General features: G+C 36.0%; 1 protein-coding gene and 1 non-coding gene across 4 annotated transcripts in view; one reads left to right on the top strand and one right to left on the bottom strand.

Annotated features, from left to right (window-relative positions):
- SATB2 (SATB homeobox 2) overlaps positions 1–19,156 on the bottom strand; it is a 177,489-nt gene that overhangs the window by 12,881 nt on the left and 145,452 nt on the right. The gene's annotated exons all lie outside the window — the stretch shown is intronic.
- LOC118614698 lies at positions 16,380–16,498 on the top strand. The gene has a single exon (XR_004956136.1). It is a non-coding gene; the product is annotated as a 5S ribosomal RNA (ribosomal RNA).

The following is a 19,156-nucleotide window of genomic DNA, read 5'->3' as shown; positions in this document are numbered from 1 at the left end:
AGTAGTACTCTCATATTTCTTTGTTTTGGAAAGTTATTTTCATAAAAATACATTTTTATAAAAAATCTGTTGGATTTTATATATAAAATGTAATATAAAGTTAATGTAAAATTAATTTTTTTACATTTTTATAAAAATATTTTTATAATTATTTGAAATTAACATTTAAAATTTTTCTCAGAATTAACTTCCACTATGGCAAATATTGGAATCCTCAATAGAAAAAAAAAAGTAAAAGGGGATCCTGAAACTGAAAAGTTTGAAAACCCTATACTACATGAATCGCACTCCACATAGAGCCTAGTCTTTCTCCTAATAAAAACCAAGCACTACACTATAAAATCCGAAGTAAACCACACAGTTTAAAACATCCTTACCTGAGCCAAGTCACCTAGAAAGGTCTTAGAGAATGAGTGTAAGAGAAATTACACATGCATTGTGATTTGCCTTTGAACTTTATCACTCAAAGACATTTTCACAGGCAAAACACAGTCTCCAAGACACACAACTCAGCACTATTTCTAACTTCAAATGATGTTACTTAAGTTGGCTCCTATGGTTATAATTTCACATCCTAACATTATAAGACTTATTAAAAACCATGGTTTAGTTTTGTTGCTTTTTTTGGATTATACAGTATCCTAAGGTCAAAACTCAGGAAATCTGTTATTAAAAAAAAAAGTATCCATGAAGTGATGACAAATTACAGACTACAGGTGTTAGATTACATTTTGACTCCAGGCAGGTTTAATATAAGTTGGTCTCCGTTTACAATTGCTCTTAGCACATACAGCTATAGGAAGGGGATTTAAAAAATAATAATAAAAAAAGGAGAGCGAGAATAAGAAAAAAAAAAAAAAAGAGCGGTGCTCAATAAAAGAAGACCATGTCAAGAAAAATCAATACAAAACAAACAAGCAAAATGGCAGGAAATCGGACATGGAAGTATGTGTTCAATTTCATCCAGCCTTAGTCTTAGTTGCCTTTAATATTGTAACCAAGATGGTATTGGAACGTTGTGTTTTTAATGCAGTTTAATAATTAGTTCTCAAAATAAACACTTTGGTCAAAGATAAAAGAATAAAAACACTGATGCAATAATCTGTTAAAATAAACTTGGGTGTTGGCGGAAGCATAGTTCTTAAAAGAGCCTTTGGCTTATATCATTTCCTCTTTGGTAACAAATTAAGAACAATTTATACCACCAACTTTGGTATGGATTGGGTAAAAAAAAAATGTGTTGCAGTCATTAATCTGACTATTCAGTATTTGCTAGAATCTGCAAATACTGAAGGGGTAGCTGGGTGAGCTGATTTTGCAATATAAGGAAATGAGCTGAAAGTAAATTAAGCAGAGTCATGACAAGTAACTATATCTCAATCAAATAGACACCATGCAGCTTATGAAACAATCATCTCTCCTGTTGGAACATAAGAGAGGTAAAGCACAGGCATATATTGAATCTAATGGCAATTGTACCTTCCCTTTCATCAGTATCGTTGATAACATGACCAAAACCATTCTATAAACAGGACAGACAGAATGTACAAGATGATTCAGGAAGAGCAGACTCTTCAGGATGGACCAGGTCATAACCATATACCCTTCTGCCTGGGAGAAACCTTCCATCCCACCTACCCCAGTTCCATTTGCCTGACACCCATGAGCATTCATTTCCTCCTTGTTCTCATACACCTCCACCATCCTTCACAATGTCTTCTCAAAACAGAAAACTCGACTAAAAATTCAAAGAGAAGGCCTATCTTTTAAAGACTAGATTCAAGGACTAGGTAACACTAAAGTGTCATTAAAGAACTTATTTTTGTGTTAAAACTAGTAAGGAATAACATGGTCATGACGAGAGCTAATAATTACCTCTGAGATTCTGATTTTTTTAAATTTATTTCTTTTATGGTGACATTGGATAATGAAATCCAGTAAGTTTCCAGTGTACAGAGATTCTGATTTTTAAACAAATGCATGACTTGTTTCATTGGGATAATTGAGAAAAGGGTGGCTTTTGCTCTAGCATGAATGAAAGAAGAAGCTCTAAATCAAGTTAAAGATAACCAAGGTAATTAAATGAAAAGGGTGAAAGTTAAGATGATTTGAACCCCAGGAATTCATAATGCAGTAAAAGAATCAACCTAGAAATTCATAATATCACATCAATAGCAAAAGGCCAAAGATGTGCAAAGGATTCAGGATAAGAATGACTCATTAGAATTCTTAAACAGTTAATCTGATTGGCTAAATAATTCTCAAGTACAGTAAAAATGTGATCCAAATGAAAACAGCTTCATCAAATGTCAGTGATAATAGCCCAGTGAGCTCTAAAATCTGATTTTTTAAAATAGATTCAAAGTAAGCCTGAAAGGATGGAATACAGAGACTAGAACATGGATAAATAAATTTCATCCAATAAGTTTTACCAGAGCAGAATTTTGATTCTTTTTAAGAGGGAACATGTTAAGTTAAATGGAGGAAGAGAACAGATACATTTTTATAAGAACTGACATCATGTAGCCAGTAAAGAACTGTGTCAATGAAGATTTAAATAATGATTCCTAAGATAAAGCAGTAGAATCAGAATTCAAACCACTTCTAAATCTCTTAGTATTTATAAAACCAGTGACAAAAATAGTAACTTAAAAATACTTATTTGGTAAAGAATGACCCAAAAAGGAGAATATGGGGGAAAAGAATTATATATACTTTAAGTCATAGGATCTCAATACATTATGTAATGATCATTATCTAATGCGACTTGGTGGCCAAATTTGTAGTTATTTAAATCTTTTAATTAGGGTATTATCAAAGTAACAACAAAGTGTTTCACAATATCGATGCATTTATTCTTCAGAGGAGGAAATGAATATATAAAATTGTGTTCTGGCCCCAAAATCACAAACCCTGGAATCTAACATATAACAAGCATGTTCTTAATGTTGTTTAGCTGTAAATGGAGAAAAATGCAAAAATATGTTCTGTTTAAATTTAAGTTTTGAACACAAATTCATTTTACTGTGAACCAACATCTTCCAATTAAAATGTAAAAATAACACTAAAAATGACAGAGGATACCAATCAATGTTTCAAGTTTAGGGTTAAAAATGAAGACAAAGAAGTGACAAAAAACTGGAATATACATTATGGAGAAGTTCCTCTCCCGAATGTTAATCTCACTTTTAAAAGCACATACCCCATTTCGTCAAAATGCGCTATCATAAAAAAGAAAGAGGCTTCCTGAAAAAACTCAGCCAGGACTCAGTTTAAGATTAAAAACCCCCATTATTGCAATGGCACTAGTGACATTGTAGTTATGTTGTTTTCCAGCTTCTCAAAGAAGAGGGTTTAAATTATTGAAGGAGAAAGGGTGTTTACATTAGATTCTTGGGAAGAAAAATAAGAAAGAAGGTAATCCATGTGTCTGAGGCCTCACATGGGACTATTTAGAATCCCATGATAGGTCACATTTTCTGCGTAATTTTTACAGTTGGGCACTCAGAAGTCAGAATGATCTGACAGTTATGGTTAGTGAAAATATTAGATGTTCACCAATAAACTACTACCTCAGCATATTTTTTGCTTTCTGGATGTAACCACTTAATAACAGGACTTGAGAAAACTGCACTGTGTGAATCAAACACATAAAAGTACGAATATTCCTTTTATAGAAAGTAAATCTTAAGCGGTGTATTATAATCAACCACTCTGGTAAAAGACAAAATATCTGGCATTACCACACCACTGACATATTATGGTTTATTATAATCTAAAGTCCATACTGGGTAAACAAAGTCAAATGATCAAAGAAGGGTTTTCCTCTTAGGACTGTGAGTTAGAGGTCATTGACCTCTAGGGAGTGGCAGCAACAATCCCTGTGGTTTAGCCATGAAAAGGTGTCAGAGGAGAGTTTATCAAATACAAGCTTTAGTTTTCAACTTCATTTAATTTCATCAGAAACTGGCTTCCTTGAATTGTCTTCTCTCAAGAGAAAAAAGAATATGAAAAAATAAAATAAGTTGAGGTAAAATTTCCCAAAGGCTAATTCTAGAGTATTCTTCTAAATTCTAAGGCACTTATAATTCTTTGTAAAGATATTGGTTTTATACTCTCTAAATTAATGAACTAACTAAAACCAGGTATGGAGAACTTTTTGCCTCTAAACTTGGTGGCAAGCGTACCAGGTGAGAGCTGGAAAGTGGACAGGGCCAGGCACTCTTAATCCAGACAGTGCTTTCCTCCTCCTGGGATACCCAGGGTGGTCACTGCAAAGAGAAATCCTCAGTTCCTGATTCCTTGGGGCAAAGTAACTGGCTTGGCGATTCTTTTTCCCAAACGAGAATCCAGTCTCCAAGATGCAGAAGAACCATCGCATTCCCAGGCCAGGTGTGCAGCATCCTTATCTACTCAAGTTCACAGAGCAAGTCAAAATTTGCCCCTGTGCCATGTTACCTCAGCTTTTCTAAGCATATTTGTTTATCCTGTGTAGGTCATCCTCAGAAACTGGAACTGTCAAGTCATTATACTTTCAAATGCGAATGTACTTGGGGGCGGATTTAATTTAATAGTTGAAAGTTCAGGACAAAACAAACATACTTACACATGACACGGACAGGGAATTAATCATTGATACCCTTGGTTGGTGATCCTAGGCCCGTCGCCCAAGTTGTCCCAGTCAGTATCTGAGTTCTTGCTCACTCTCTCCCCTCACCTGAACCTCCACATTTAGTCAGTCCCACGTCCCGCTGATTATTCCTTTTAAACAGTTCTTGGGTTAGTTTCCCCTCTCCATATGTACTCCATTACACTTATTCAGAGCTTTATAATCTCTTGCCTGAATTACTATGACTTCCTCCCAATAGGCCTCCTGCCATGGCCAATGGAACAGCTTGCCAGAGGCCTTCAGTGGCCTTACGAGGGGTTAAGGCCTCTTGGGCTTCCAAAAAGGCTCTGTGAGCTGCCTGCAGCTTGTGCCCTTGCCCCTGTCCTTGCTCCTTAACCCCTGCCTTTCAGACTGTGACTCTAACGCAGCAGTGCACATGTGGTTTGGCCCCTCTACATTCGTGCCTTTGCCTCTGTCGTCCCCTTCACTTGGAAAACTCCTCTGATGAGGAATTCCGTAAGGGACCCTGAGCAGCACCACTTCCTGGGAGCCTCTAGGTCCTCCTCCCCACTGGGCTCTGCATATATGTGCTCCTCTTCTGTGATTTTCTTTCTCTGTCCTTACCTATAGTCATCTGCCCGTGTAACTATCTCTCCACGAATCTGTGAGTTCCTTAGGCTTAGAATCTGTGTTATATTCATCTCTACACACAGCATTTAGCGTGGTGTCAGGTACTGTGTTTTGAGTGAACAGTTAAAACTTAAAATTTATCCTAAAATCTCCAGAATACTTCTGTACTGCTACTAGTCATATAATGCAAACCCAAAGTCTTAAAAATTAGAATATGTCTAATAGCTCTAAGGGGAGAGAACAAAAGGGCACATTCACATAAGCACTCAAAAAATATACTTATCACTAAAAAGAGCTGAATTACAATAGTTTGTAATAAAATATTAGATTCACACATACACTTTGAACAGACTAATACCATGCAGTTCTTTAATTCCCCCCAAAATTATCCAATTGAAAATCACTGACATTCGGAGACATACATTTAGGGTGTTACTATTCTCAGGGATAAAAACTGACATATTCATCAGTTTGCTTCACTCTCTTGCTCGCCAATCTGCAGAAATATTTCTACTCTCAACAGAGCTCAAAAGGCCTACAGCAGACAGCCTCTATGACAAGAAAAGCTGCTGGAGGCAAAACAGGAAAACAACAAATAACAATGAGAGAATCCATGTAAGACAAAGAAAGGTAACCTTTAAAAAGAGAGAATCTATAAAAACTAGATGTATTAGCTTAAAAATGGGTCATGTGTATCACAATAAAAGCCTGAGACAGTAATGGCTCTTAACTGAGTGAAATGTGAAAGAATGTGGCCCATCTTCACAATGCTACAGAAAACACTGCAGGTTTTTTCCAAAACACATGTTAAATGCCAAAATGATTATTCTTTGAGTAGAATAAATGGCATTCTTCATGTGTGAAGAACCAACCAAGAAAGAAAAGTAACAAAATTATTTCGAAGCATGTATTTTTGCTCCCACATTGATTCAACCTCTGTGGTCCCAACACCACGCAATCCAGAGTGTGGCAAATGGTTTAAAGTTAGGGCCAGAACCTGCCTTTGCTGCTTCCTTCCTGCCTTTGTAGTGTAGTTAGAGTTTCTCAAACTTTGTTTTTAGAAATATTCACCTAAAACTAAATCATGGAAATATAGGAAATCCAGAAATTAAATATAAGCCATTTCATTTATTCTTACAGAGACCAAAAAACACTTTAGCATTAAAAAACATTTTTGTTCCATAGTGCAGTGCTTTTGAGGTATTACATAATTACCCTTACTGAGAGTATAGTTTTTAGTTTTCTCAGGGTCTTTGTCGGAATTGTAATTCCAGACTGAGCAAAGAATTCTATCAAAACTCTATTATCACATTAAAACACTTGATCATGTGTTCTCTCAAGATTCCCAATTTCTATTTCTGAGAACAGATTTAATGAGATATTTTCAAAGTAGAGCTGATAAAGGGAATATTTGTGAAAAGCACTGCCAAAAAGACAATTCATTTGGTAGACGCAGACAAGGCAAAATTTACCATATATTCTGGAGCAATAGGTATTAAATAATCGTCTCAGAATAAACTCTAAAATCAATATGGTCCTTGTGGCCTAAACTAAAGACGACATTGCCTAAAGGAAATCTCTAAGGTCAACCAGCAATTAACTGAAAGGTTTTGATTGAAAATGCTATTGACTGCGTTTATATCAGACAGCTTCCTGGTTATTATACTTCACGGGCTAAGTAGGTGCCAAGACATTAAACCGTCAATAATCTATTAATACTGGCCTGCTATGCTCACTCTCCCTGAATCTGCAAGCAAAGGTATTCAATCCAAGTATCTGCTTAACTAATGCAAATTCTGCAATATGGAAATCATATCTTTATTACCTCCCAGCTTAAATGTCTAGGAGTATTGAGAGAATATAAAAAAAAAAAAAACAGATAATAAATGCTTATTCAGATGAGTTAAACTAACATTTGTTTTGTTTTGTTTTGTTTTTTTGTTTTTTTAAGAAATTGCTGAAGGGATGAGGAACATGTCCTGGAATCTGACTTTCTTTCTAAGCCATATTTAACAGTTTCTAAATTGAATGTAATAAACACTTTACAAAGAGAAATGAGAAGTTATTTAAAAGTGAGGCTCATAGGTCCCTGCCACTCAGCATCTGGAAAGCAGTTATGTACTTTGGGGCCAGGGGTGGGGGGACTTTTAATGAATTTAATAGAGAAAAGCACTTTAATTAAATGCTGTCAAAGTCGATTGTATTAATGACTGTACACAGAGGAATTTAAAGTAAGCCAAGTTTATTTAGCAAATAGAAACTGGGCTTTCAAATCCTGTAAGTATTTATGTTTCCACAGTTGCAGTACATCTAGAAGATGATGATGGTGCCAAATGAAACTGCTGAGTTATTAGATATGATTTTATTTATTGTGTATTATTAAAATTTCAAAGCCCTCAGAGGAATTAATTTCATTTTCAAAATGAAATACCACATCTGATCAGAAAGTGTTAAAAGAATATTGTCCCCCAATTTTTCTGTTCTCTAGAATTTTGAAGCAGCTGAGTGGCTAATGAGGATGACCTTTTTGAGGTTCGTCCAGTCAGAATTCACTTCATTGCATAGTAGTGGCAAAGAAATCGATAACAATATTTCTTCTGTGACTTTTTCGCCTTTTTTTTTTCCCCCAGTGATTTGCCACTAAACATAACTCATTCTATTACACACAGCAATAGGCTGAAAAATGACCAAAGCTCCTAAAAATCTCCATGAAAATTTGGTTGCCATAACTTTTTTAATGAAAAACACGAGTAGCACAAACTTCCACAAAGAAAAAAGTATCCAATATTTAACTTGGGGCAAATAGAGAAAAAAGGGGGTCTTCCTTGGCATCTTCTATTTGGAGGCTGACCACAGAACAAACCTATTATTAATTATAATATTTTAAAAATAAAGAAAATATGAGCTTTAATGCATGAAAGCTGTAAAAGATTGAAAGGCTGGTCTGGCTGGAAAATACTATGTGTGTGTCAAAATGATTTTCTCTACCGTTTGTAAAAATGTAATTATCCATGATATGCTATTACCCATGATATGCTATGAGGGTGAGGGATTTCAAGTAAATGCATTAGGAGCTGAGGATTCGCCTTCAGTCTTACATCCCTGACACCACCATGTCTATGAGGTCACCAACCACTGCCATGATTTACCACATCCTTCTTGCAGTTATATATACACTCCTTCGGTCTGTCTTTAGATTTTAATTCGAAACATGAGGAAGGGGGAGGAGGGAAATGTGAGGATGGAGGAAAAACACAAAACACAAAACCCAGCACCTACTTCCTTTCAAGAACAGAGTAAAGATCACAAATGGAGACTTTCAACTTTCTAAATAAATAATCTAATTTTTAATTCTACCCCCATCCAAGTTATTTATTAACATCATATGTTTGATCTGTGTCTTAGTAGTTCTGGAACTTATAAGCAACTTTGCTTTCCCCATCTGTGCCAAGATGTTTCAGACTAGTCTTTGAAATGCTGCAAATGCAGATGGATATGACATAAAATAGGAACTGATTACATGTACATTCTATATGTGAGTAATGGCAACACACAAGACAGATGACATTACATGTTCACATAGTGTACTGTACAACTCTGCTTCACATATGCAAATATGTAGAAATCAGGGATGTGCAGCACGTCCATCTCTGTCTGTTCTAGGAGTTCAAAATAAAGTGGTTGATTTCTTGCAAATAGTGACAAGAAAACTTCATCTCCCCTGGTACATCGGTAATTCTAATAAGATCTATCAAAGAATCATCAATTGATAGAACATACCAATGCATCTGATCCAGATTATGTTTTACAAGCCAAAGAATCTGCCAATTTGCTTCTCTCCTTTCATTACTAAGGAAGTGACTGTATTAACTTGCTACACACACTGTTTATCTCGTTGGAAGGGCTTATATTTTACACAAAGCATAAACTCAAATAAGGATTTCTCTCAAAAGTGTGCCCCTAAATTAACCTACATGGAAATATTTGACATTTGTTCACCATAATTCCTTTCCACTCTTCTGTTAACACACTTTTGAGTATACTTTTTGACATGAATTATCAAAAGAATGAAACGAGAAAAATATTTTTAAAAATCATTTGCATGTAGATATTGTACAGTATAGGCTCACTTTAGCACATTCTGTTCATTTAGATCATAATAGAAAGACCTTTCCATATCCACATATATCTATCTTTAAGAGTTTACATCATACATTTTAGTGTGCTAAGTTTCCAGTACTTTTTAAAAAATAATTGACTTCTCATTTTGAAGTACACTGTCTGGGTTCAGTTTATTATATTTGAGGGGGAAAAAAAGCCTGTTAAAGTAAGTTTTTTCCCATTTTCTACCAAGAGTCCTCAAACCTGTTGGTTGTTTGGCACTACGAAATCAAAGACCATGGACTCATTATGCTACATGGTTCTGATTCTGCGAAATAAATCTGACCAGACACTCAAGTTAGTCTTGTGTATTACAAACAAAAAGAAATAGAGACAGACTTCCTTGGACATGAAGAAATAAATTCAAAGAAAAGTAAAGTACAAAGGAGATAGAGTAGAAACAACTACTGTCTAAATAAACTTTTTGATATCTAGATGATCAAGTGGACTGTAATGCCACACAGCCATCCAATTCTAGAAACATCTGACCTTTCTCTTATACAATGGTTTTTAACATGTATTGTTTATTTTAAAAAAATGTAAATACATGAATATCCACAGGGCTTCAAAAAAAAGTTAATTGGAGTCTATTAGATTTTGTGCTGGTAAATGTTTAACAACTGACTCTCTAGAGAAAAAAAAAGCTCCAATAGGACCATTTGCCAATTTTTATAGTGTGAATATTCCTGCTATAGCTAGTTCTATTCTACTGACAGTGTAAAAACCAGCTTTTCAAATTCCTGAAAATTTAACAATGGGTTCCTGTGAGCCTATGTAAGCTTACTGCAGCACACTCAGTCTGCTGTAGAAAGTAATACCCAGCCCTCCTCTGCCTCCCAAACTTGCTCACTGGAAATCTTTTGCCTGGTTTGATTTACCTGTCATTTTCCCAGCCCCGAAGTGACTAGGATGACCCTGATGTGATATATAATTCCATAAAAGATTCCATATCGAAAGGGGAAGGGTTATATGATTTGCAGTGAATTAGATCTAGAAACAACTTGTGAGGAAATTGAACTTGTGACCTTGCTTGATCTCCCATTTCTAGGGTTAAACCGAGTAATAATAAAATAAACGAATTTCAGAACTTTGGCAGTTTTCCTTTAATTGAAAGTATGCTTTTCTATCATTACATGGGGAAGTTCCAGACTTCAACTTAATAAAAATCAGCAGTAGTTTTCAGCTACATTAGATTTACACACTAAACAGAAACAGCTGAGAAGCCACAGTAGGTAGGTTTGGCTACAATAGTTTAAAACTCAGTGGCTGGCTTTCTCTTACAATTGTCATAACTATCAATCATAAGACAATCAACTGAACCTCTCTGAACTCATATAAGGTGTTCATAATCTTCTATTTTGCTGCTAATTTGCTTTTCCAAAATGCACTTCCAGGAGCAATGTGTTTTTAGTTTGTTTCATTTTTTTGGTTTTACATTTCATTAAAATACTCAAATGAGAATCAAAAATAGATGAACCAATTCATAGAATGAGTGTTTCAGATAAAAAATCTATGAGATCACCCAATCCATCTTATAACAGTTTACAAAATAGTGGAAGAAAACTGTTAAGGGATAAAACCCCTCATCCCTGATCGCATGCCCAACCCTGTGACCACAATCTATGTCACATGCAAGGACCTTTTCTTTACCATATCATCTTTTTTTTCCCATTTGGTTAAAGGTTCATTAAAAATAGAGATAGAAAGTAATTTTTATTCTTTACAAGATTCTCTAGTTCCTGAAACAGTGAATAGAAAGTCTTGTGGGGGGGGGGGGCAGGTGGTTGTGACAGTTAAAATACAGAAAAATTTAAAAATTTTTAGAACTTTTTACTTAAATGTTGCACTATACTTAGATTTAAGCAAATCTCAGTCATCTATTTTAAATGTGCTTTTAAAAATTATAATCAGAAGGACCTGCTTTCAATAGAGACATTTATGTTTGTTTCTACCATTACATAAGCAAAATATCACAATTTTCCAAAATTAAAATCAAATGGTTATATTTATCATCAGGTTCTTAACACCACGGCTCTCAATCATGGAGCCAATACTTATAAATTTGTTGTGAACTTCACTTCAAATAATTCGTCACCATCAATAATTCATTTATATTTTTCTTTTGTTTTTAGTAAATTAGAGTTGATTCTCTATTCCTTCTACAATAACACCCCTCATACATACTTCCTTACACTCTTGTTTATTTGCATTTACAGAAGGGAAAGAGGTAGAATCCCAGGTGGTAAAGCCAGGAATTGAGTCACTTATACGAAAACCACCCATTATTATTGCCTGTATGAAGGATCCATTAAAGAATGTTCTAAGATCTTAGTGAATTCTGCATCTTTGCTTAATCTATCACCACCGTGTCTGCAAAAGTCTATATTCATTTCTCTGGTAGCCTCTAAGTAACTCAAAACCAGAGAAAATGTCTTGCCCCTAGTTTGAGTCCATCAGGAGCCAGTGCAAAGCTGCTGATGTAGAGGAGTTTATTTAATACTGGACCAAAGAGAGTCAAACATTGTCACTGCATAGCATCTTGTCAACTCTGTGGATTCTAATGTGTTGTGAGAAGGGCAGCAGAAGTCTCAGAGATTATTCAGAAGCTGAGTGGTCTTTTTGCCTTTTCAAGCTAACAACATTCGAAAACAAAACAAAAAAAGTACTAACCCGTTTTTTTCATATCCAGTGCATTTTATTATGTTCTAGAGGGATTTTATTCAGAGCTAAGAAGAAAAGTCCTCACTTACTTTTAAATAACTTATAATGACTTTTAAAGGAGCTTAGAAATGTAGAAAGATCAGATGAAACTAGACAGCTTTGAGTTTCTCAATACGTCTCAAAACAATTGTACAACATGCACACAGTAGAGGCGAGGTACTTGCTCATATTTTGCTAGTTATAAAATTATATGCTGACAACCAGCCTTGGTTCAACTCTAAACTCTTTTGAGTAGAATTATTTATTTTATCCTTAATATTAATATTAATAATGCTCAAGCACTATTATCCTTTTTCAGCTGCCTTCCATGCAATCACCTTCTGTAAGCCTCAAACCTACAGAGCTGCAATTACTACCACTATTTCCAGAAAATTTAAGTGTCCTCTGCAAGACCACAGACCTCTAATTCCAGTGGTGGCCCAAGAATTCAAACCCAGGCCTTCCGAAGTTGAGCACTCTTTTCTCTTTCTCCGTGCTTGTCCTCATGCTTCTGGCCGAGCTATTAACAATTTATATCGCTTATGTTTAAAAAAGAAGGGAAGTTAAAATAAACCTAATTTTCATTTTGATATTTTACTTTCTACTAAAATAGTTTTGAATCAGGCAGCCCAAAATCTTATAAAAATGGCTATATTAGTACATATTTGTGGATCGAGCTTGTCAGTCCCATCAGGTTCCCCCCATGTAGCCTCATAAGTCTCAGAAGGACAACAAGGACTGAGCTGCAGGAACGACCCTCGTGCACTGTTTCAGTTGCAATCTACTCTCAGATTTACGAACTTGTTTGAATATTAGGCCTGAACCAAAGTATGTGAAATTATGAAATTAGCACCCTGTTCTGATCAAATAATGAGAACTTCATTCATGTGAGGAAGCCCTTCTCTGCAGATGTGCATTTGTTTCTTCTGCAAAGGCAATGAATACCTTTCAAATCAACAATTACCTATGAATGAGAAGCACTCTGATAGAAAATTTAAGAAACTGTGAAGCAGGCTCCCACAGTCTAGAACAGTATGTGTTTTTCTGCCACAACAGCTCATTAGTAAAAAGGACTAATTCACATACCTGACCCTCCAAGGGCCACAGCTTTACCAACACATGCCAGGTGAGCCAGGTGGTTTGGTTCAGGGGTCCAGGTCAAGTACTAACAATAAATTAGCCCATACCCCCAGTGTTAAGTAACAAGGTTTCTACTTGGAGAGGTCACCCTGGGTGGAGAGAATGAACAAAAGCATTGTCTGTCCTTGAGATCAGAGAGAAATTAGGGGTGGAAGAGACATACTTATCTCTCTGTTTTCCATCAAAACTATCTTTAAAAATGCCACTCAATCACTAATTTACATATGTGATTCTTAATAGAGCTATGTAAATCCCTTGGGACTCAGATCTGTTTGCTTTGATACCTTCAAATAACCATACCTTTCTTTTCTTTTTTTTTTAAGATAATAATATCTCAGAGAGGTTCAGCATGTTTTAAAGATCTTACCCAAGACATTCTGGAAACAGCTAGGGGAAGAAGAAGAAAGAAGAAGGAAAGAAGAAAAAGAAGAAAGAAGAAAGAAGAATAAAGAAAGAAGAAGGAAGTAGAGGTAGTGGAGGTGGTGGTGGTGGTGGTGGTGGAGGAGGAGGAGGAGGAGGAGGAGGAGGAGGAGGAGGAGGAGGAGGAAGCAGCAGCAGCAGCAGCAGCAGCAGCAGCAGCAGCAAAAAGATTTCACCCAAGGTCAGGATCAAAGATAAAAATAAAACTTATGGATTCTACTAACTCATAGTTTGAATTCTAGATTAAGAGAAGGTAGCCAAAGGGAAAATGGAAGTTCGTTTAAAAATGCAATTCTAAGTAAGTAAAGGGAAAAAGTACTCAAAATATGTATGTAATTCTGTTTTATTCATCATTATACATGTAGTGAGTAGAATAATACCTGGCACACTGAAGGAGTTCAACAAATATTTGTTAAATAAATCAGTAAAAATGTGGAAATAAAAGTGGCCAGTCTTCTCAATCATGCCTGTAACCTGAGACCTGAAAACAGTTTCTCTATCAATTTTAATCATCTTTACCAAAAGCCAGACTTTGCTAGACTTCTATAGAAGTGTGTTTTCTTTCTCACAGATGAAATGTGATGAGGCTCTTAATTAGAACAATGATACATCAATATTCACAATTGCCTTACTTTTAGGGTTTTTTGTTTTGTTTTTGTTTGTGTGTTTGTGTATGTGTGTGTGTGTGCGCGCATGCGTGCGTGTGTTAGGGAGAAGAAAGGAGGCATTCTAATACACTATCTTAGTTTCTCTATTTTGCCTCTCAAACCAATTTGCTCCACATTGCTCATATTTAATCAATTTGCCCCTCTGTTCTTTAAGGTAAAAAAAAAAAAGAAGTGTTTCGGATTACTGAAAAGAAAGGAGGGCAGGAGGGAGGGCAAGAAGAAAAGAAGGAAGGATGGACAACTAAATTTTATGTTCAAAAAGGTATTATGTTATATATGTTTAATATTATCTTCATATCAGGACATCAAGAAAAAGCCAAGGTGCTACAGGTTTCACATTATACCTAGTTTCATTTGATATCACCAGAGGAAAAATATAACAACTTCTATAAGGAATACCCTGCTGTCCCAAAACTTTTAAAAATAGATATAGAGAAAGATGATTTACATTAGTGATTTTAATGATTTCTGAGCACTGGCTAGTAAAGAAACTTGTATCAGTAAGGAGTATTTGTACCATGGAAATGGCACAGCTAGTCCCAATTCTTTCTTTTACCGGTGGCGTTGGACAAAGCAAAGCAGTTTCCATCCAGTTTTAGGACCTACAAACCAAGGAGCATATGAGTAATCCACAGGATGAGCTGAAAAGATTGTGCTGCCTCTTGGAAATGCAAAATATCAAAATTAGACATTATTTAAAGAAACGAGCAATTATGGAAGAGCAAGCTAGTCAAGAAACCAAAGTTCTCTATATTTCCACAGGGCAGGAGAGGACTGGGAGAAGTAGAATCCAGCCATTTGACATTTCATTTCCAACCAGTAGCTAACCCTAGATGTTTAATTTGGAAAGTGGTGTGTTATGAAGGTTCAGTCACTCATAGGCAGAACTCAACTTGGCAAAAATACTAGAACAACCCCATGAAGAATGAAAAGCAAAAACTGAACTCCATTAATTAAAATAATAAGCCCAGTAAAATGTTATACCCACTACGAAGAAGTGGATAAGCAGAACCAGAAGAGATTACTATAAATTTCTAAGTTCACTTTCTATCAGTATCTGTAGCACAGTGACTACACACATGGAAGTACATGATAAATGTTTTCAAAATTATAATAAAAAGGCATAAAACTTTGGACAAACAGAACTTAAAATCACCCTTGGCATTGGTTTCCTATTGCTTACATGTCTGCATCACTTTAATTAAAAAAAAAAATCATATAAATCTCCCTTAAGATGAGAATTTTATATCGGACACCTTGATTATACCCACAACCATCCACCCTGATAAGTGCCAGTTCCTAGGAGCTACGTTCTACTACATGCACCCAACTTTGTGGCCCAGGAGCAGCCCATTCACAAGTTCCCTGGAAGTGGTCTTCAGCCACTTCGCTTTATACTTCTCATTCTTGAGATTATTCTAACATTCTGCCCAACAGAACTCTATCTTTAAAAGGCAGTGCTTTCCAAATTAAGCATTCACATTACTGGTTGGAAATTAAATGCCAAGAAAGTTTCCCTTCATGGGGATGAGGTAGACCAGTCGATTTCCTTCTTATAAGAATTTAAAGTAGTAAATATGGAATGTGCAACAAAGCTGGATTTGATAAACTCATAGATATAAGTCACGAGATAGAGCAGAGGTCATGGGCAGGGTAAAGTTCTGAGGAGGCAGAATTATAATTCAGATAAACTATGAGTAGTGAGCACAAGTTATAAAGTAGACAAAGAGATAAACAGTAAATTAGATGATGGTGAGAAGAAAAGCTGGATAGTAGAAAGAAGCTGACACGGGTTACAGGTACATTATGTCAAAGATAGCAAACGAGAGGGTGAATCCACAAACTGCAGCTGTTGAATTCCCAGGTCGAGGTTCAGAGAAACCGAACCATATTCATAGTCCTACACCTGCATTTTCATGAAGTTCTGTCGCCCTCAATTTCTTTTATTGTATCTATAATAATTAAGCCAAAATTTCTTAAGCTGAATATTCTTTACCAGAATATCTTGTAAAAGAAAAACTTCAAGACATTTCAAATCTAAAAACTAATCAGTCTACGGCCATGCCATCCTGAACAAGCCCGATTCCATCTGATCTCGGAAGCTAAGCAGGGTTGGGCCTTGTTAGTACTTGGATGGGAGACCACCTAGGAAGACCAGGTGCTGTAGGCATAAAAAATAAGTGATTGTAAACTGACAAGGTCCTTGCAATCTGTAAGGTCAACCAAGGGTTACCTCGCCTAAAAAAAATAAATAAAATAAAAAAATAAAAAGTAGTCAATCAACTTGCCTAAATCCCTAGGAGGAAAAAGAAAGAAAGAAAGAAAAATGAAGCCACAGATAATGTCTAATCTATGAGCCACACACCATAATGAGGTTCTTTGACTTTTCGATGTCATCACTGAGAGGAATACGTTCAGTACACTTTAGAAGGTCAACCCAAAACAAGAATGTCCATTTCCTAGAAGAAAAACAATTGGCTGCAAATGACCTCTAAATCTCTTTATTCCCAAATAAAAAAATTAAAAGTTTGGACATGTTGAAAACTAACTGGTAACTTAGAAATGAAAAATAAATTTATGCAAGATAACATAATATTAATGTCGAAAATACTAGTGTGGCTCCTCACTGATGGTTGGGGACTCGCAAAGTTTCCCAGTGAGGGCCTACTTACACCTAACTCTTGCGATATTTCATTTAAAATGGCCAGTGTTCATTTGGATCTCTCCTCAGGACTAGAATAGGATTTCAAAACTCTGGAGCCACATTCAGACAGCAGGCTTTGAGTAGGAGCTTGGAATGAATCCAAGGTGGAAAAATTTCTAGTAACCGGGTTAGAGAATTTGCAAACATCCTTAATTGATTAATTAATTAGCTTATTCATTTCTCTTCTAAGAAGTTGTTCTTTTGGAAGAAAATTCACAAGTCAAGATACAGCTACAGCTGGAGTAGAAAGGCATGACCAAACTCCTAGGGCTTAGCGATAGATGTCAAGTACCTTAAACGTTAGCAATGAGATTCAGGTTCTAAAGCTATCTCAGAAAAGCTTGATGAAAGTGAACATTTCAGTCACTTCAGTTCTTTGACATCACACACAGGGTGTAGGTTTCAAAGCATTAAGTATTCTATAAAAAAGAAAGCTCATAAAACTAGATCTATTTAGTAGAATGATTAAAAATTGAACTGTATACATAAACAGGCTTACATAATACAGACAGCTAATAGTAAGTATTCAAAGAATGCTGGCTGCTCTCAACAGTAGTTCTTTCCAGAACACAGATAAAAGTCAGACTCTGAAGGTAGACAAATGTGGATTTAAGGTCTCACTTTGAGTAAGTTACTTAACTTCTCTAAGCTTGCCTTTCTCCCATGTCAAAGTAAATAAAAACAACCCTCCTCCTTGGTTTGTCACAGGTTTGAAAAAAATAAGATGTAAATATCTCACATTTTGTAAGTCTGGCTTCCAAAAAGGTTACATGCTGCCAGTAGAGAATCACTATCATCACAATCATTATTACTACTACTGGAATTTTTACAAGAAAAACTTAGACTCAGCCTCAGTGATAATTATTATCATTTTTTAAATCTTACACTGTTGGCAATTGATAGTATGTCTATACCAGAGGGTCTCAGTCCCAGCATTACTGACATTTGTAGGACAGATAAGTCTTTGGTTCAGAGGCTGTCTTGTGAATTCTGGGATATTTGGAAGCATTCCTGCCCTTCGCCCAGTAGATATTAGTAGCATCTCCATGTTATGATAAGCAAAAATGTCTCCAGACACTGCCAAATATGCCATGGGGAGGGAAGGCAAAATCACCCCTAGTTGAGAACCACTGGTTGATAGCAATGATGGGGAATTGGTGGCTCAGAAGATGCTGAGAATCCCCTGAGTGGGCAGCAATCCAGATGAGCTGAGGTGTATTGCTGGTATCAACTGTCACCCCACCAGGTCTCACATTCTTACTCAGTGTACGGCATGGAATTTTAAAACAAGTACTTGTCAGGAAACCACATAGCAGCAAGCTCAGAATTCCTGAACTTACAAAATAACCCATGGAAACACTGTGGTGGAAATATAATAAAGCAATAAAGCACAAACTACACCGACATGAACAATTTGGCAAATGTTCCCCAATCTACCCCACTCAGTGACCTAGTCATAGCATGAGCAATGTCCTTTCTTCTCTAGCACATTAAGAGAGAAATGTGGTCAGGAGAAAGACTGGATGCCAAAAACGCCCGCGTTTTCATTCAGCTGGCGATTCTGGCTTCAGGCAAGGCTCCAGTTTTTCCAAATTGTAAAATGGAGTTGGTAATAATGAATACTCTGACCTAACTAGTTTTTGATTCTAAGTTGAGGATATCCATTCACATTAGGGCCTCAAGTCATAATAACCACTACGGAGAAAAACACGACAACCACAAGAAATCATTTTGTCTCCAATTTTCGGCATGAAAAATAGAATCTGTTTCATCTTTTGCATGAAATGTTTTAGTTTTCCCTGCCATGTCATCTCACCTATGTTGGTCCTCTTTGTACTATATTACATGGACTAGACACATTATGTGTATTAATATTTCACAGCTCTCCCTTTTTTATTATTATCCCCTAAAGGAGTCTATTTAGGAATTCTTTATTTTTAATCATCTCCCCTACCTCATGAAATTCTAACCCCCATTTGAAGGGCCACAAATTGTAAACTGAAGATTTTTATGCTGACCAAGAGCCAATTTTCACCCCCTCGGCAATTTTGTCCGTACTGAGGATCCATGGCATAGTGGGATCTCCTTCACAAAGTGTGTTCAGAGCCTGGAAAGTCCCCTTCT

Source organism: Rousettus aegyptiacus, unplaced genomic scaffold (genome assembly GCF_014176215.1).
Source record: "Rousettus aegyptiacus isolate mRouAeg1 unplaced genomic scaffold, mRouAeg1.p scaffold_m13_p_2, whole genome shotgun sequence".
NCBI lineage: Eukaryota > Metazoa > Chordata > Mammalia > Chiroptera > Pteropodidae > Rousettus > Rousettus aegyptiacus.
The sequence above is the reverse complement of the archived record's forward strand: the minus strand, read 5'-3'. Positions and strand labels throughout refer to the sequence as shown.